At 43.0% G+C, this 20,349-nt stretch overlaps 1 pseudogene across 1 annotated transcript; it reads left to right on the top strand.

Annotated features, from left to right (window-relative positions):
- Positions 1 to 230: 230 nt before the first annotated feature.
- LOC307115345 (nuclear prelamin A recognition factor-like) lies at positions 231 to 1,675 on the top strand (annotated as a pseudogene). Its single transcript has one exon. The product of its transcript is annotated as a nuclear prelamin A recognition factor-like (transcript).
- The last annotated feature ends 18,674 nt before the right edge of the window (positions 1,676 to 20,349 follow it).

Genomic DNA, 20,349 nt, shown 5'->3' with positions numbered 1-20,349 from the left:
TTCAGTCTCCTGAGGACAGGCCAGGCACCAACGGACCAGCGCCGTGGGCACGATCCCAACAGCACGCCGGCCTCCTGGAACTCGGCCTCGGCACTGCGGCCGCTTCCCCTCCCTAGACGCTCCACAGGAAGGAAGGATACCACCAGCAGCGCCAAGGGCGACCAGTGGTGACTGCTCTCCCCGTGCTTCCTCCAGGTCACTCGAGCCGGCCCCTGCCCGCCCCGCTCCAGATGCAGTGTGATCACTGCACACGGAAGGAATGTAGTAAGAAAACATAAACCGATGACCAAGACAATGCCGCAGTCAACGTCCGGAGTCCGGCTCAGGAGAACGGAGAGAAGGGAGAATTCCATAAGTTGGCCGATGCCAAGATATTTCTGAGTGACTGCCTGGCGTGGGACAGTTGTGTGACCGCAGAGGAAGGAGTCCAAGGTTCTCAACAGAACACCAAGGACATCTTCCGTGTTCTGAACCTTAATAAGAAATGTGATACCTCACAGCACACGGCGCTGGCAGTGTCCGTGTGTCCTCAGTCTCTGCCTTATTTTGCTGCTAAATTCAGCCTCAGTGTCACTGATGCATCCAGAGGTTCTGCGGCTTCCTCAAAAGCCTTGGGGTGCACTGTCTTTGACATGAAGATAGCCGCAGACTTTAGCATCCTGGAGAGTCAGAAGGAGTTTGTGCATCGGTACTGCCAGCACCGTGCGGAAGAGCCCCGGCTACCCATGCTGACTTCTGCCTGCCCCGGCTGGGTCCAATATACAGAGCACATGCTGGGTCACCCCATCACCCCCCACCTCTGCATGGCCAAGTCTCTCCCCAGCAGATCATGGGCTCTCTGGTGAAGGATTACTTTGCCAGACAGAAGAACCTGTCCCCAGACAAGATTTGCCACGTCATTGTGGCCCCGTGTTATGACAAGAAACTGGAGGCCCTTCGAGAAGATGTTCCCACAGCTTTGCATAGTTCCCAGGGTGCTGACTGCGTGTTAACCTCAGGTGAAATTGTCCAGATTATGGAGCAAAGTGACCTTGCCTCGAATGACACCGCTGTGGACATTCTGTCTGGAGACATGAAGGAGGAGGAGGTGAGGCTCCACGAGGGTGCCGGCTCCGACGGGTCCCTGGCGCACATCTTCAGGCACGTGGCCAAGGAGCTGTTCAACGAGGACATGGGGGTGCTCACCTACCGCACCCTGAGGAACAAAGATTGCCAGGAGGTCACCCTTGAAAGGTCCGGAGAGGCTCTGCTATGCTTTGAGGCTGCTTACGGCTTTCGGAACACCCAGAAGTGGTCCTGAAGCTGTAGAGGGGCAAGTTCCCCTGCCACTTTGTGGAGGTCCTGGCCTGCGCTGGGGATGCCTAAGTGGCAGGGGCCAGGCCCAGGTGAGGACGGGCGTGTGGACAGGGCACTGCTGCGGCTGATGGAAGGCATCTACGCTGCCATCCCAGTGTGGCCCCCGGAGACCAGCGCCCATGTGCAGGAGCTGTACCAGGAGTGGCTGCGGGGGTGGGGAGGGTCGACTCCTCCAGGGCCCAGGCGGCCCTGCACACCGCCTAGCAGAGCCCAGGGCAGCCTGCCAGGACATCAAGTGGTAAAGGTCCAGCAGACTCCCGGCCTGCAGGCCGCCTGAGGAGGGGTGTCAGACACATGAAGGAAAGGCTTAGCATCTCTGTCATCGCTTTGGTTTTCAGAATTCCCTGCTCCCCTTCTGTCGGCTCCCTCCCTCTGAGGGGCGCTGCCATCGTCACATGGATGCAACTGAAATATTGTATCTCAAGAGGATTGCCCGAATGTACATATCCTTTTATCCGACGATGAAAAAATCCCTAAGAACAAGAATGGAGACAGACTACTGTCCTTTAGGCTTAAAAAACAAAACAGAAGTGTCCTGTGAAGAGCTGAGACTTGGTTCTGCCCACACACCTCAGAGAGATTGGATGAGGAAATGGCCCAGCTTGGCCCTGACTTTACCCACTTATGTTACTCTTGAAGGTGTCTTTGCCACAATGTGAATAAACTGCCACCTTTTGGAATAGGGGCTGATACGAAAGTCTGCATTCCCAACTCTTCTTGAAACAGATCTATGTTCTGCAGCTGTGGCCACCGTCCTGAGACCAGGTCCTGTCAACCAGGTCCTGTCTCTGGGAATCAGGGGGCACTGGAGTGGAAGCCCCCCTCCACCCCCGTGCCCTTTTACATTCAGGGATTGAGCTGAACTCACTTTGGGGGAGGCCTGGCAAGAGTGACAGGTGTCACAGATAGAAGGATGGAGAATGGAGAGGCGGACACCCTGCTCGGTCCCTCCCTGGGTGGGGTCAGGCAGATGAAGGCCGGCCAGCCCGCCCCACAATTGGGTGAGATAGCGTCCCTCTGTGTCCACCTCTCACCCTGTGGGCCCGGCCACTCCCCTCAGCTCCAGGCAGCCCTCTGCATTCCCGGCAGCGTGCTCTGCCCTCACATGCTGCTCGCTCTAAACGAGAAGGAAGAGAACAGTTGACCCACAGACAACTACACAGAAAGATACGCAGCCATCACAGAGCCCAGCACCCCGTGCATGTTAGGGCTGTCCTGTGACGTGAGGTCTGGTGTTGGTTTCTAGAGCACTTAGATTTTGTTATCATGTGGGTGACATTCTTGAACCCCTCAGCCTGTTAGATTTCCCTCATTCCTGTGTTATTGTAACTGTGCACCCAGCTGGGTTGATAACTGGAACATTGTGTGAAATTACCTATTTTCTTCTTTCAATCTATTTACAGTGGGGCTTCATCCTCTGTGGTAACGTGGATCCATTTCTGATTATGGAATAAACAGTTGAAGTGTCAAAAAAAAAAGGGGGGGGAGGGGGCTGCCAGGTGGCTCCTGACAACTGGCGGGAACATCTGTGGGACGGATCCAGATCCCAGGCCCACAAGGGTGTCCCCCTGCCCGCCCGGAGGGCCGATCAGGTCCTGGCTTCTCCCCACCCCCTTTGGAACCCTACTCATGCACAAATTCGTGCACTGGGCCTCTAGTAAGCTAATAAAAGACAGGAAAACCAGTTTGAAAGAAGAGTTAAAAAAAAAGAAAATAAAGAAGGATTTCCACTCCACACAATTTCTGTTCTTGTTTTCTCCATAAGTGCAGGGTTCATAGAAGGAAAGAAAGAATACAAGAGGCCTCCGTGCTGTTGTCCAAGCACACATATAAACACAGAAAATTTCAGTTTGTCATTTACTCCAGGCTCAAGCAAAGTACTCCTAGGCCCCAAAATTCATGCGGCTGGGGGTTTTTCTAATAGTCCATTACCTAATGGTCCATTAAATTTGTGCTACCAAGACTAACTAGGCAGTCAGGGATTTTCTTCCAGATTTTCAGAGCAGCCCTCTGTCTTCTTTTACTCTCCCTAGTACTTTTTTTTTAAAGGAATTTATTAAAGGATACTAGAGGGCTCATAGAATTTCCAACAGGGCCAGTCTCAGAGAACATATTTAAACCCAACATAAGTGTTTCTCTGGGGACTGAAAAGCCAGAGAGAAATAATAGGCACAAGTCAGATTCTGCCGGCTGAGCAGACTGGTGGGTGGCTATAACCTGGGAAATCCAGGAAGATACAGTGGCCTTGGCCTTGACCTTGGGACAATCACTCTAATCTAACCCACAGGTGAGCCAAGAAAAGGAAATTGAACCAAACGAACTTTATCCAGCCCCTGGGCTATGTATTAAAACCCCAGGCCCCTGGGGTAAGCTGATTACAATTGTTTTTTTCTAGGGCTTTCAGGTATTACTAAAGTGTCCCAAGTTTTCCTAGTTTTCCTTAGTAAGTAGCTACACCAGGATTCCAGCCCAGGGTCTAGGTCCTTGCTGCTCTATGTGTGGTTTGTGGGTGCGCAGTGTCAGCATCACCAGAGCTCATTACTCCACATCTTGTAGCCCACATTGCCTGACAGGTAACATGAGAGTAATTCCTGTTCACCTACTGTAGAGGTTGGAGGGTTTTTGACAGAGTTTTTACTGCTCTTCAAAAGAATGAGAAAATTCAGGATAATAGAGTGAATTCTCCAAAAAGTCCATTAAAGGCAATTTGAAGGGCTTTTTATATTAACTGACCGCCTTGCTCTTTTGCTATGACCATGGCCTTTCTTTCATGAGTGATGGTAATTGTATATGACAGCATTTTTCTCTCTCAAAGATTGTTATTTAACAAAATACAAAGTTGGACACTCTCTGTTGCTATTCCTTTTTTATTTAATTTTACTAGTCTGTGAAACCCAAAAATCTGCAATCCACCATATGAAAATGCTTGGAAAGCTGCAAAAATGTTTAAAAAATAACATGAGGTGTTGCTATTTTCTTAATTAAGCACCGATTACTTCCTGAGAAATAAGTTTATGCTCAGGGCACACAAATGTCAATGTTTTACTGTTTCCTGGATGGTGCGGCTGGTTCATGGAAAGAAAGAGAAGGACCTTCTGGGGTGACTGGCAACGTGTGCCCTTAGGATACCACTAGAAGCTGCTGGGGACCCTCTTCAAGTCCATGCCTCAGGCCCCTGAGTTTTCTGGTCCCAAGTAAACCTGAAGGTGAAATTTACCTACGTGCCATACTTTCATTTTCATTTCACTAGGCATGTGCTTTATCCCACAAAGTGAAGATGAAAACTGGTTGTTTACTTGGTTGCTATCAGTGACTTTATTGTAGGAGCAGAACACGCCTATATTAAAAGTGCACATAAATATTACCCTTTACTCTACAAATATTTAGAAAGGAAATAAATTCTTTTTATCATTGTTGATTTTTTTAAAGCATTCTTTTAAAGGGACCACTTCAGTGCACAAAAACTTTTCTCCACTTAATTGTCTATTTTGCCTTCATCACACAAAGGCCCCTTATGGGCTGGTATGCCCCAAACAGTTTTGGCAGTTTACCTGAACTTGTTCAAATTGCTCTGTAAAAAAGACAGTTAATAAATAAATTACTCTAGCAGATCAGACACTCCCCCATGGCTAACATGTTGGGAACTCAAAAGGGTGTCACACAACCTCTTGTTGCTCAGAAGAGACTTCCCCAAAGATGGCATGAATCAGTTTTGACCCTTCTATCCTATCTAATAAAAGAGTAATATGCAAATTGACTGTCGCACCAAGACACAAGATGGCCACCCCCATGTGGTCAAAGATGGCTGCCCTCATGTGGATACAAGATGGCCGCCACAAGATGGCCAACAGGGGAGGGCAGTTGTGGGAAGTTAGGGGTGACCAGGCCAGCAGAGGAGGGCAGTTGGGGGAGACCAAGCCTGCAGGGGAGGGCAGTTGGGGGGGCCAGGCCTGCAGGGGAGGGCAGTTGGGGGGGACCAGGCCTGCAGAGGAGGCCAGTTGGGGGAGGCCACGCCTGCAGGGGAGGGCTGTTGGGGGAGGACAAGGCCTTCAGGGGAGGATAGTTTGGGGGGACCCAGGCCTGCAGGGGAGAGCAGTTGGGGGGGACCAGGCTTGCAGGGGAGGGCAGTTGGGAGCCAGCAGTCCTGGATTGTAAGAGGGATGTCTGACCGCCTGTTTAGGCCCGATCCCACTGAGATCGGGCCTAAACGGGCAGTCGGACATCCCTCAAGGGGTCCCAGATTGGAGAGGGTGCAGGCTGGGCTGAGGGACAACCCCCTCCCACACACAAATTTCGTGCACCAGGCCTCTAGTAAACACATAACATTACAACTGTGGGTACAAACTGAGTAAGGTTTCTATTTCTATGTGATAAGTATGCCCTAATCATACATGAAGCATTAAAAATATAAGGAAATTTAGAAATCATCCAGCCAACCTCCTTTAAGAATCCAGAAGGCTGAGTGATACAGCTGAGATACAGTGATACAGCTGATCATGCAGGCTTAGAGCCAGGCAGACAGATCTGCCCTGAGCCTGGCTCTGCTGTTTGCCAGCTGCAAGGATTTAGGATGTCATTCATCGCTCCTTATCTGTGAAGTGAGGATAATAATATTCTGAGATAATCTAAGTCACAGAGACCTGGGCAGTGAACTGGCTTTCTCAAAGTGACCCAATTAGTTTAACCTTCAGAGCCCAAATTAGAAAGTTGTTTGGGTGCTGTTTTCCCTGCATAATCAAAACGTAGCCAGTGAACAAAGAGCTTACTCCTGAAGGGAGCTGTCATGTGATTATACAGCTGCTTTTTATCTCTGTGGCCCTGCTTAGGGCCAGCATAATGCTGGGAAGGAGGTTCCGAGTGAACTTGAAGTCTGCACTGAACCTGAAGTTCCCAGAGGAGTTTAGCGTCTGTAACAAATACTACCTCTCCATGGTGGGCATAAGAGACAGGCAATGCCTTTGACCCCTCAGAGTCACTCACCTGTCTTTGAAAGGTAATGCCTCCTCGTTAAGTGACAGTATGAAAAGTTCACCTCAAGGAGCCTGGCACTGGAGGTAGGCAATGAAGTTCATTTCCTCCATCCCCTTATTCTCTTTCCTTAAAAATAACATTACAGGTAGAATTAAACGGCTTCTAGCCAAAAAAGGGAAACATGGCCTTTTCTTTATCAGTCGATGGTCTTAAAAAGTCTAAATGATTTTAAAGCCTTATATTTCAAAAACCAAACCAAGGAGAAGGATAGCAGAATGTCATCTTTGGCCTGACAATGTCTCAGGAAGAGTTAAGGAAGATGTAGTGGTCCCCCTGCGTGCCACCTATTGTTTAAAAAGGGAGGAATTTGATACTATTTCTTATGGGCTAAGAGAGGAAGAAAACTTATCCCATGGACAGTATTTACAGTGAAAAAAAAAGTAAAGAAAAAAGCCCTGTTACAAATGTCAACCGATGCTCGGGTGGGCTTGTGTGGTAGCGGGGGGACCAGCGAGCAGATCCCCTTCAGGCAGACTTGTCCAGCTGCAGAGAACGTGGTCAGCGGGCAGCCTCCACGCCAGCTCCTTTCAGGGGGCTCCGCTGCAGAGAACTGCTTGGCCTGAGGCCGTGCCCTCACTGGGCAGCCTGCATGGCCACTGAATGGGCGCGCAGCGGTGGAAATACCGGGCCGTACGTTTGGCAGGATGTGACCACCCTGCTGAACAGTTCTCTTTCCAGAGCCCCCTCTGGGTTGGCTAAGGAACTGTCAACCCTCCACCACAGTTAACATCTCGTGCCACAGACTCTGTTTTAGCATCGCCTTCAGAGAACCACACCTGCAATAAGTGTTACACCTTCCTAAGAAGTATGTGTTGGCACTTGCCTCCGTCTCTCTGAGCAATGAGCACATTGCTAAACGTGAGAGCTGTTATAGATCAACCAGGCTGATTTCAAACTCTAACGTATCTCAACCTTTCTTCCAACCTCACCCTCCACAGGCCTCCCATCAGCCTTTCACTCAGCAGCATGGGTTTGCTTGCTTCCTATCTTCAGAACCCACTGGTCTGCTGCCTGAGAGCAATGCCCGCGCCGTCCCTTTCTGCCCCACCTTAACTACTCCAGGCCAAGCCATGCGTCACCACCCTTATTTGGGGTTGACTTTGGCAGAGATGATTTTTTCCCTCTGTCAGGTGCTATAAAGTTTGCAAACACAGAGTTCAACCACAGCCAAGCCCTAGACCAGCTAAGCCTGGGATGTTGTGGACCAGGCTGGACAGAATCAGCTTCAGAACAACAAGGCAATGCCAGGCGCTCTGGGCCGGTAATCTGAGGAGGCTTGTTCTACCATCCCTGCTCTCTGCCTTCACAGTTAATCATTCATTCAACTTATTTTTATGGGTCACTGTCCTAGGCAGTGGGTATGTCACTGAAGAAAACAATCGTGTTCCCTGTCCTCAGAGTTAGATATAAAAATCCAACAAACAAGTAAACAACCATAATTGCCTGAGTAGGACGGAAGATAAAGGTGAGCAGTGGGAATCTACCAGGTGGCAGGGGCAGGGAAGGCCTCTCTAGAGAAACACTTAAGTTGGGCCTGAAAGAGACAAGGCATGAGCCCTGGGGAGCCAGAGGAAGTGCATTTCAGGCAGAGGGATGATTCCCAAGCATTCTTTGTTTATTGATCAACTAAATTACTTCAAAGTTGAGGACCAAAATGCAGAAGGGAAGAAAGCCATCTTCTAATCACACAAAAAATTAGTGCTGTATTGACTTATGTTAAAAGATTTGTTTTTTGTGTTTTAGCCTATAACTCATTCTTTTTTAAAAATATATTTTTATTGTTTTTGGGTTGTTGGTTTTTTTTTGAGAGAGAGAGAAGGTAGAGGGAGAGAGAAATAGAAACATCAATGAGGAGAGAGAATCATTGATCGGCTGCCTCCTGCATGCCCCCAACTGGGGATTGAGCCCGCAGCCATGTGCCCTTGACTGGAATCGAACCTGGGACCCTTTAGTCTGTAGGCTGACACTCTACCAACTGAGCCAAACCAGCCAGGGAGGGGATTCTGCTTTTATTGAATCAAGTATGGAGGCCTAGTGTTTTTTGGGCTCCCTATTGGTGAATCTAAAACATAAGAGTGGCTAATCAACATGCTGTTGTCTGTGTCTATGAGGTTTTTTTTTGTTTGTTTGTTTTTTGCTTAATCCCTTAACCTTTGTCATCCAGCCCTGCAAGCCCCCTCCCCACTGATAGCTGTCAGTCTGTTCTCTCTATCTATGAGTCTATTTCTATGTTGTTTATTAGTTCATTTTGTTCGTGAGATTCCACATATGAGTGAAATCATATGGTATTTGTCTTTCTCTAACTGGCTTATTTCACTTAGCATATTGCTCCCCAGGTCCATGGTGTCGTAAAGGGTAAGGTTTCCTTTTTTATGCCTGAGTAGTATTCCATAAATGAGAAAAAAAAAACCCCACATAAGAACAGGAATATAAAGCATGGAGAAGAGAAAACAAATAAATGTACAGATAGTTACTGAAATCAACTAAGATCTCTAAAACAAACAGCCTCATAGTGGGAGGTGGCTGGGATCTTTACTCTTGTGGCTGGAAATGTGTTTATTCCAATATTGTTTTTGTTTGTTTAAGTGGATGCCCCTCTGGATATCTCAGCAATTAAAGCTTAAGTCAGTCACTCGCATTACAAAAAAGAAAAAAAAAAGTCAGGACTTATGCTACATGTATACACTGAGTGGCCAGATTATTATGACCACCTGATGTTTGTAGGCAGATTAGCCGTACACTGCATCGTATGGGATATGGAAGCCAAAGGCCTGTTCGAACACCTTTGCTGTCTGCAGTTACCAAGATAAAACGTCTCCAATTCACACAGGAACACAAGGATTGGACAGTCGAACATTGGAAAAAAGTCATGTGGTCCGATGAATCACGTTTCCAGTTGCATCATGCAGATGGCAGAGTGAGAATTTCGTGGAAACAGCATGAAAGCATGCACCCCACATGCATGAGTACAACCCTTCAAGCTGGTGGGGGCAGTGTTATGGTTTGGGGCATGTTTTCCTGGCATTATTTGGGCCCTTTAATTCGTGTGGAATAACGTCTGAATAGCACAGCATACCTAAGTATCGTTGCTGATGAAGTTCATCCTATCATGTTGATGGCGTATCCCAGTGGTCGGCAAACTCATTAGTCAACAGAGCCAAATATCAACAGTACAACAATTGAAATTTCTTTTGAGAACCGAAAACCGACTTCTGCACAGGGGCCACGAAGTTTCAATTGCACTGTATGTGCGCGCCCACACGTGGTATTTTGTGGAAGAGCCACACTCAAGGGGCCAAAGAGCTGCATGTGGCTCGCAAGCCGCAATTTGTTGACCACTGGCATATCCCAATGGAGATGGCTTCTTCCAACAAGACAATGCGCCATGCCACGGTGCTCGTATTGTGCAGGAGTGGTTTCAAGAACATAAGGGAGACTTTACCTTGCTTAGGTGGCCCCCACAATCACCAGATCTCAATCCAATTGAGCATTTGTGGGACGAAGTTAAAAGAGCCATCTGGCAGCTGGTTCCACAACCATTAAATCTCACAGAACTGGACAGTGCTATTCATCAGGCATGGTGTCAGATTCCTCGCATCACCTTTGAACATCTCATGGAGTCAATGCCAAGTAGAATCACTGCAGTATTGAAGGCAAAAGGTGGCCCAACGAAGTATTGATGGGGTGGTCATAAAAACCTGGCCACTCAGTGTATATTTTTAAAGTTTTTTTAAATAGTTGTTTGCAGAGTCCTGAACTGAATAACGTATTGCTTCATGGCTCTGTGCTTTTGTACATTTGATATTCTCTACCTAGAATTTATTTCTCCACTGTCCACTCATAGGACCTTTCCTTGTTTATTCTTCACAACTCACTTTAAGCATTTTTCTTTTTTAAATAGCATTTAAAAAATTGAGATATACTTCATATGACATAAAATTTACCATTTTTAAATGTGTACTTTAGTGGCTTTTAGTGTATTAACTCTGTGCTGCAATTGTTGCAATCAATACCACTATCTAATTCCAGAACATTTTCATCACCCCAAAAAGAACTTTAGTACGAATTAGCAATTAGTCCCAACTCCACCCCATCCCTTTACAACCACTTATCTGCTTTCTGTCTGGACATCTTATATAATTGGAATCATACAATATGTGGCTTATTGTGTCTGGCTTTTATCTTTCATTTAGCATATTTTCAAGGTTCATTCTTGTTGTAGCATAGATCAGTATTTTATTCATCTTTATGGCTAAATAATATTTCAATGTGTAGATATACCATTTTTTAATAAAAAGAATCAGGATGCCTTGAAGAAATGGTTAATTCTAGTGCTGCAACAGGGAATACATAAACAGGCCTGAAGCATCTTGTAAGGCCAGAAAGAATGTTCAGAGATAAAATGATGGGGTATGTCAAAGGGAAACAGAGCTGACCCGAAAGAGCTCCCAATGGCTAACGCTGGAACATTTCAGCAACACAATAAATAATGTACTATAAACTATAACCCAAAGTATAAAATACATATCCATGAGTCCATACTGATATAAATAAAGCAGTAGGGGAGAAGAGACAAATACCCCATACAGAAGAATTGCAACTAATACTTCCTACTCAAGAAAGTAGAGCTTAACTTTCCACCCCTTGAATGTGGGCTGTCTAGTGGCTTGCTTCCAAAGAGTATAGACAAGTGTAAAAAGTAAATTTACAGTCATAGAACCTGACAAACACTACAACAGCCAAGTGACCCAGATTAATATGGTGAGTGGTAAATCATGTTGAAAGTATATACCACTGATACATTCTTATAACAAAGGGTTATAAGAATGACCCTTTGTTTCTATGGTCCTGAAAGTCTGAGAAGCCTTTACAGCACAGGGGAGCCTAATGAGACATGAGGACTGACTGTAATGTGGTGTCCTGGATGGGGTTCTGGGACAGAAAAAGGACATCAGGGAAAAACTAAGGAAATTAGAATAAAGTCTGTTTTAGGTAACGGTAATGTACCAATGTTGGTTCATTGGGTGTGTGACAAATGTACCATGGTAATGTGCAATGTTAACAAAGGGGAAACTCTCTATACTATCTTTGCAACTTTTTTTGTAAATCTGAAACTATTCTAAAATTTAAAAATTATTTTAAAAAAGAATTAGTAATAGATTTTCATACAAATATATACTTGAATCAGAATTTCTATAGAGTAATAAATAACAGAGACAAACACCAAGGTGAGCATCAAAAGTTCCATTTGCTGGAGGCCATCATATTTTTACATAGTGGGTAAGCACACAGCATAGTGGGTAAGCAGACAGCATAGTGGGTAAAGCAGATGACCTTTAGATCCACCCAGCTGTGTTCAAACCCCAGCTCTGCCACTTACTGTCTAACCTTGAGCAAGTTACTTAATCACTTTGAACCTCAGTCCCTTTATCTGTTACCTGTGGATAATTAAATTGGAATACTTACTTTCTAGGGTTATTCTGAAGACTGGATGAGGCAATGTATTAAAGCACTTAGTACAGTGCCTCATGTATGATCATTGTGTACTAATGCTGGTTGCAATTATTGCATTACATTTATTATTGTTCATTGAAAAATTTTACATACCAGAGCATCCTCTGGACAGGGGCAAACTAATTTTGGCAGAAGTCAGAAGCAACTTCCTTCCAGCTGATGAATGTTATTGTTGTTTTTTTTAATTGTCTAAAGTTTTACATATGTCTCCTTTTTCCCCAATTGACCGCCCCCTCCCGCTCAGCCATTCCCACCCCGGGCAAGTCCCCACTGCCCCAGTGTCTGTGTCCATTGGTTATGCTAATATGCACGCATACAAGTCCTTTGGTTGCTCTCTATCTCCTCACCCTCCCCTACCATTTGTCTCTGGATCTATTCTTGTTCATCAAATTATGTTGATCAATATATCTCACATATGAGTGAGATTATGTGATATTTATCTTTTTCCGGCTGGCTTATTTTGCTTAGCATAATGCTCTCCAGTTCCATCCATGCTGTTGCAAATGATAAAAGTTACTTCTTTTTTATAGCAGCATAGTATTCCATTGTGTAGATGTACCACAGTTTTTTAATACACTCATCTGCTGTTGGGCACTTAGGCTGTTTCCAAATCTTAGCTATTGTAAATTGTGCTGCTATGAACATAGGGGTGCATATATCCTTTCTGATTGGTGTTTCTGGTTTCTATAGTTCTAGAAGTGGGATTACTGGGTCAAATGGGAGTTCCATTTTTAACTTTTTGAGGAAACTCTATACTGTCTTCCACAGTGGCTGTACCAGTCTGCATTCCCACCAGCAGTGCAGGAGGGTTCCCTTTTCTCCACATCCTTGCCAGCACTTGTTTGTTGATTTGTTGATGAAAGCCATTCTGACAGGTGTAAGATGATATCTCATTGTTGTTTTGATTTGCATCTCTTGAATAATTAGTGACTTTGATTATGTTCTCATATGTCTCTGGGCCTTCTGTATGTCCTCTTTTGAAAAGTGTCTATTTGCCCATTTTTTGATTGGATCGTTTATCTTCATTTTGTTAAGTTGTATGAGTTCTCTGTAAATTTTGGAGATTAAACCCTTATTGGAAATATCATTGGCAAATATGTTCTCCCATGCAGTGGGCTTTCTTGTTGTTTTGTTGATGGTTTCTTTAGCTGTGCAGAAGCTTTTTATTTTGATGCAGTCCCATTTGTTTATTTTCTCCTTAGTCTCCATTGCCCTAGGAGCTGTGTCTGTAAAGATATTGCTACGACATATGTCTGCTATTTTGCTGCCTATGGAGTCTTGTAGAATTTTTATGGTTTCCTGTTTTACATTCAAGTCCTTTAGGCATTTTGAGTTTGTTTTTGGGTGTAAATTGGTGATCTAGTTTCATTTTTTTTTTTTTTTGCATGTATCTGACCAAATTTCCCAGCACCATTTATTAAAGAGACTGTTTTGACTCCATTGAATGCTCTTGCCTCCTTTGTCAAATATTAATTGACCATAATGGCTTGGGGCGATTTCTGGGTTTTCTGTTCCATTCTATTGGTCTATATGTCTGTTCTTGTGCCAGTACCAGGCAGTTTTGAGAACCGTGGCTTGGTATTATAGCTTGATATCTGGTATTGTGATCCCTCCAACTTTGTCCTTCTTTCTCAGGATTGCTGTGGCCATTCCAGATGATTTTTGGAGAGTTTGTTCTAGAACTTTGAAATATGCCGTTGGTGTTTTAATGGGGATTGCATTGAATCTGTAGATTGCTTTGGGTAGTATGGACATTTTAATGATGTTGATTCTACCAATCCATGAACATGGTATGTTCTTCCATTTGTTTATGTCTTCCTCTATCTCTTTTTTCAATGTCCTGTAGTTTTCTGACTACAGGTCTTTTAAGTCCTTAGTTAAGTTTATTCCTAGGTATCTTAATTTTTTTGGTGCAATGGTAAATGGGATTTTTTTTTTTCGTTTCTCTTTTTGTGAGTTCATTATTGGTGTATAAAAAGGCCATAGGTTTCAGGGTGTTAATTTTGTATCCTGCTACATTGCCAAATTCATTTATTAGGGCTAATAGTTTTTTGATAGAGTTTTTGGGGTATTCTATGTATAGTATCATGTCATCTGCGAATAAGGATAGTTTTACTTCTTCTTTTCCAGTTGATGAATGTTTTTGATATATCCCCATTCAGCCAGCATTCCAGACATTCTCCAAACCGTAGGGTGATCCACACCTGAGTAGTACTCTAGGAAAGCCCTGATCTAGACCCACATATCTGACTGACCTGGCAAATGGAACTCATCCTGGTGTGTTCATCCCCAAGAATGGGTGCTTTTTTCCATTTCCTGATGAACTTCATTGAAGTATTTGTTTTGTTTTTGTTTGTACTGATAGGATGTCTTGTTATTGAAACAACTGCAGTATTTGCTAGGCAACCAAGAAAACAACTTTAGGATGATGCGTTCATGGTAATGAATATACCAAACCCCAGCCCTGTTGTATGTATCCGCGTCCTGAGGTAATGGCATGCTCATTATGGGCCCTCAGACCTGCGGTAACACTGACAACTGAGTCACACAATGAACTACTCTGGCTGGCAAGTGTATCTCTCAAATTATATTCTTGAAATTCTAACTTCCATTCCTCTCACAAACACCATTTTATTGAGTGAATTTCCTACATAAAAATGTTAGCAGCCCAATTTTCTCAAAGGTAAACCGCTTACTTCAGTGCTTAGCAAAGCCAGATTTTCCTTTAATGTGTTGTTTCTGTCTGGAATTTACCAAGACAAAGTGGTCTAGGAATCAGTTTTTATTTACCCATGTGACACAGTTTTCATATGAATTATCTTATTCTTTCTATATATCTTAATCTACCCCTCCCAATCAAAGTATAGTCACCTAGCTTTTCCTTCCTCCTTGCCCTCATTTCTTCTTTCAGCATGTCTTTTACCCATTAATAAATATTTCTTGCAGTGTACCTAGAAGGTATTTAACCTGGGCTGATATGCTGAGCAAACCATATTTCCTCACTATAGAGAAAAAGAAACCACAATTGGTCATCAACGTGACTCACCCAGGCTTCTACCACCACACCCAAACCACATGTTACTGCAAATGCTTTGGTAAGATTTAACCAAGAAAAAAGTGATTAGCAGAGTAAGATTTTGTATATCAATATATGCCTAATGTCACATCTCTTTGGCGTTGATAATAGTCTTAATCTTTATTTCTGATCACTTCACATTACATAAATAATGGTGTTGGATTTATTTTTATTTCCCCCCTATATTTCTATTGTTTCAAGCTCAGAGGACAATGTGCCCTTTCCAAGAGTCTCCTCAGTGGACTACACACCCATCCCATGTCCAGATTTCTTTTTATTGAGAAAAAGTATCTCTTCAATTATAATACTCAAGGTCATTTTGGGCACTTGCATAATCTTGATTTTTATTTTATTTTATTGCAGTACCTCATTAGAGAGCCCCTAATTTTTTGAGAGAAGGGAGTTGAGAGCATGCACAGGACCATTTGGAGTATCCTCCCAGCATGTTCTATTTCCTCCTTCTTTGGACTAGTTTCCTAGAGCTCATTATGGCCTCATCACTCCACCCCTTCCTCCCAACCCATAATTGATGGGACCAAGCGTAGACCTGACTTGAACTGACCCAAACAGGGTTGCTTTCCTCAATGGGAGGTGGGCCTGGATAGGAAGGTTAAGAAGACAGAGAAAAACTTTCTAAATGACAACAACTATAAGAAGCTTGTAGAACTGGGATTCGCTATGAGAAGTGACAACCCAGAAAGCCAGCCTGCAGAGAAAGAACAGGGTAGGTCCCTGAGGGAAGCAGAGAGACAGATGGAGATAGAGGAGGGTGAGCTTCCTTGTGGCCTTCCAGCCATGAGTTCCAGTCTGAAGTGAGGCCAGTTGCATTTCAACTCTTTAGTTTTGGCAGGTCCCTTATTTCCTGGAACTAATCTGCCCTCTTTTTTGTTTGAACTTATACAGTTGGCTTTTTCTGTTACTTAATAACAAAAGAGTTTCAATAAATACAGAGCATAACTAGAAAATCGCTCCTCTCACTACTGCACGTCACGTTCATGATTCTCTTTATGGGGAAAGACTGTGGGCTACACTCAAACCCATTCCTCCCTATTTGGTTCTCAGAGAGGATAAAGAAAAGTTGCCCTGAACCCTCCATTCTCCCAGCCCTACTCACCCTTTCCACAGGAAGCCAGCTGTCTCCCCCTTCTCTGCAGTTTTCCACATTGCACTGCCTGGAGAGTCTCATCCCCTGATTCTTTAAATCCTGCCTATGCTTCAGGCTCCAGCGTAAGCCCACCCACCATGAGGCCTGGCTGGTCACTTACCCCACAGTTCTCTCTTCCCTTTCTGATCTCTTTAAACACTTCTAATACATATTTATTGACACCAAAAAAATATTCAAGATCCTATTTTAGGTAAATAATGCAGTTACAAATATCTTTATCTACATCTGTCTGTTACAGAGATGTAGATAAAGATAAAATTATATATCAATAACTTAACTGTGTATTGGGATTTGGAGGTAATTTTATTTCAGTTTTATTTTTCCTGTTTAGGTTTTATTAATAATAAATTCTACAATAAACATAATAAAAGGAAAAGTCTAAGCTCCTTGACCTGGCTTTTAAGGACTTCCATAATTTGCATTCTTCCAAAATTTAGCACAAACCTATATTGTCTTCAATTGTTCTCATTTATTCAGGTTAGCTCCCACTTCCAAATATATTATAATATACTTAATATTTTTATGGATTTCGGAGAGGGAGAGAGAGAGATAGAAACATCAATGATGAGAGAGAATCATCGATTGGCTACCTCCTACATGCCCCATACTGGGGATCAAGCCCACAATCTGGGCATGTGCCCTGATAGGGAATCAAACCAGCCATCTCCTAGTTCATAGGTTGATGCTCAACCACACTGAGCTGCACTGGCCAGGGCTACTGTTCATTTTCTGTTTCCATAATTCTGATGTAACAGTGAGTTATTAACTGATTTATATATTCTTGAAAACATGAGTAGTCACGTAGAAGCTCATACTATGTGTAAACGTGTGAGCTCCTTCTGAAAGATGCAGTAGTCAGCCTTTCATTGTTGGAGCCCCTGTGACCACCATTTCTGTCACCAGCCTTTTTGTTTCTGGGAGACTTCAAGTATCACATCTTACATTTTGCCTTGCATCATTTCAATATAGGCAAGATAATCACATGTCCAAATAATACATGTCAAGTGTGAGTCTTAATAAGTAAATGGCACACACTCATTCCTTGAGTGGGCTTGGCCAAATGCTGCACGTCAGGAGGTTCTCTGACACTGGGCGTTTAGTGGAAGCTTCACAGAGGAATCACCTAAACATGTATTTTCCACCTTGTAGGTGTGTCATGAGCTGATCGTATCTGCAGTTAAACTTATAATTAGGTGCTGTGGATTACTCACCTCACTTTTCTGCTTCATATCTCTCCCCCTGGGTTTTAAGCGCCATTTAATGCTTTAGCTAAAATGATATTAAATCAATTATCTTTGCTTAAAAATATCCTTGTGACAACATTTGATTTGATTATCCAACATAACAAAGGCAAACAGAGTTGGAAGAAAATCTTAGGGTTGTCTAGAACTTGCATGACCTGTATCACGTGTCCTCCTAGGATTACCCCTGACAGTGGCCGCCTCACCTCTGCCTAGGTGACTACTGCAGGTAGGATGTGTGCTGGTGAAGGGCTTGGGCTTTGGGCTCAGTTAAATATAGGTCTGAATCACAGCTCTGGTACTTAGCTGGGAGCTTTTAGGCAATTTACTAAACTTCTCTGAGACTCAGTATCTGCATCTGTAAAATAAGCCTACTAATCCATACTTTGCCAACAAAATTGTTGCATCAATTTATATTTCAACCAGCAATGTGGAATACTGGCTCCTGCTTTACATTATTGCCAGTATTATGTGCTGTTAATCCTTTTTGTGTTTTCCAATCTAATAGGATAAAAATGGTATCTGATTGTGGCTTTATGTGTTTTTGCCTTATTTTGAATCAGGTTGGAGAGGATTTTCACTTGCTAGTAATCCATGTAATGTCCTTTTTCTGTGAAATTTCTACTTGAGTCTTTTACAATGTGATGTTTCTATTGAATTGTTGGTTCTATTATTGGTGAATAGTCATTTTTATGTTATCTTTTTTTATATACTTATTTTCTGTGAGAAAATTTTAATGTAGTCAGATTTATTAAACTTTTCCTTTAGGGCTTCTAAGTTTTATGTCACATTATAGAGAGAGCTTTCCAATCTAAGATTATGAAAAATATTCTCCCATTTTGTCCTCTGGACTAGTAAAGTTTGAGATGCTTTTACTGTGTTTCCTCACTCATTCACATCTTAAAATTAAAAAATCATAATTTAAAAAGAATTATACATACTCACATTTCACCTCTGGGAAAGTAAGAGTTACACTGTCTTATAATTTAGAACATATTTCTTTCCAAGGCACTAGAATCTAAAAAATTTAAAGTTTAGATGTTAAAGAAAAAGAGAATCCCAGTCAATTGTAATAAATTTTGAAATAACTGGTGAAATTCAAATAAGTCTGGAGTTTAGTTAATAGTACTATCCCAACGTTGGTTTCCTGGTTTTGACAAATGCATTTGAAAAATATGAAAGATAGTCATATTCAGGGAATCTGAAACTGAGAACCCTCTGTAAAAATGCAACTTTTCTGTAAACCTAAAATTATTTTAAAATAAAATTTTATTAGAAAAAGTTTTATGTTTAACAAGAATTTTCTAAAAATAAACACCCCTAAATTATTTGAACTAATTTTTTATTTGTAATAACCATTTTTAAAGATTTAAAGATAATTTCCCAGCAATACATTTATTGCTTGAAGTAGCTGACCAACATGCAGTGTGAATCCTTCCAGCAGGAAAACTAGCCCTGCTGTGAGTATCTCTCTAAAATCCTTGGAGGAGCTGCACATGTAAATGGGTGAATAGAAGATTAGGTGATAGCCTTGTCCTGTAGATGGATCTTAAAGTGTTCTTGTGAAATTCATAGTTATGTTGAAGACAGGTTTGTAAAGAAGTATTTTTTAATAACAATTTTATTTTACATACTATACATTTCACCCATTTACAGTGTACAATTCGATGTTTTTAGTATATTTCTTCAATTTTATTCAGACACGTAAATTGCCAGTTTTAGAACATTTTCATCACCTGAAAAACAAACAGCCGGGCCAGTGTGGTTCAATGGTTGAGCTTTGACCTATGAACCAGGAGATCCTGGTTTGATTCCTGGTTGGGCCACATGCCCAAGTTGCAGGCTCAATCCCCAGTAGGGGGCGTGCAGGAGGCAGCCAATCAATACTTCTCTCTTATCAATGATGTTTCTATGTCTCTCCTCCTTTCCTCTCTGAAATCAATAAAAATATATTTAAACAAACAAACAAAACCAAATTCCCAAAACCCTTTTCTTATCACATCTTCTGTTTGGTTTTGGAGAGTATAGAAGTTTCAGAGCATGGGGGAGTTAAAAGGAATAAGATAAAGAGAGAAAGGATTAAGATGTTCGGCTGAGTGTTCAGACTGTGTGCCCACTCAGGCGTGTTCAATTGCAGTAAAAATTAAAATGCTTGCCCTGGCGGGTTTGGCTCAGTGGATAGAGCATCGGCCTGCGGACTGAAGGGTCCCGGGTTCGATTCCAGTCAAGGGCACATGCCCAGGTTTTGGGCTCGATCCCCAGTGGGGGGTGTGCAGGAGGCAGCCAATCAATGAGTCTCTCTTATCATTGATGTTTCTCTCTCTCTCCCTCTCTGAAATCAATAAAAACATATATTTTTAAAGAAATTAAAAACATTACCTTTTAATTACCTTTGCAGTGCTGGACCACTGTTGCTTTAAATACAATCTGCATTTAGGATTAAGCCATGCAGATTCTGGACCTTATTTGGGGTATAGACAGTTACAATATAATGAAATGCCAGGGAAAGTTGGAGAGAGCTTTGGGAATGGAAAAGGAGGAATATTTTAGGGGATGGGAAATGAGCAAAGCCAAAGCATGCTCCAGGATCTGAAAGAGGAGAGCAAGGTGGATAAAGGCATGTGGTGCGCCCAGGTCAGATCTTGCAGCACCTGGGAGACCATATTAAGGGGTCTAAACTTCATCCAGAGAGAGGCATCTAGGAGCTATCAAGGGCTGTAAACATTGAAGAAGACGATTCTGCAGTGCTAGTTATTTGCTGGCCGCAGATTGTACTAACCCTGAGAACTGTGCTCTTTTCATAAACCCACACCCCCAAGGGTGGAAAGCTGCAAACCTGAGGGGAATTAGCGATGAAAACAGAAGACAGATGAAGGAAGGCTCTTGGAACTTCATGGCAAGCCGGGAGTGTCTTATACCTACCTCCTCGCCTGCTGCCAAACCTATAGAGCAATCTTTTTTTGTTT

This window comes from Cnephaeus nilssonii (genome assembly GCF_951640355.1).
Source record: "Cnephaeus nilssonii genome assembly, chromosome: 2".
Classification (NCBI taxonomy): domain Eukaryota; kingdom Metazoa; phylum Chordata; class Mammalia; order Chiroptera; family Vespertilionidae; genus Cnephaeus; species Cnephaeus nilssonii.
This window is presented reverse-complemented; position numbering and strand designations above follow the sequence as displayed.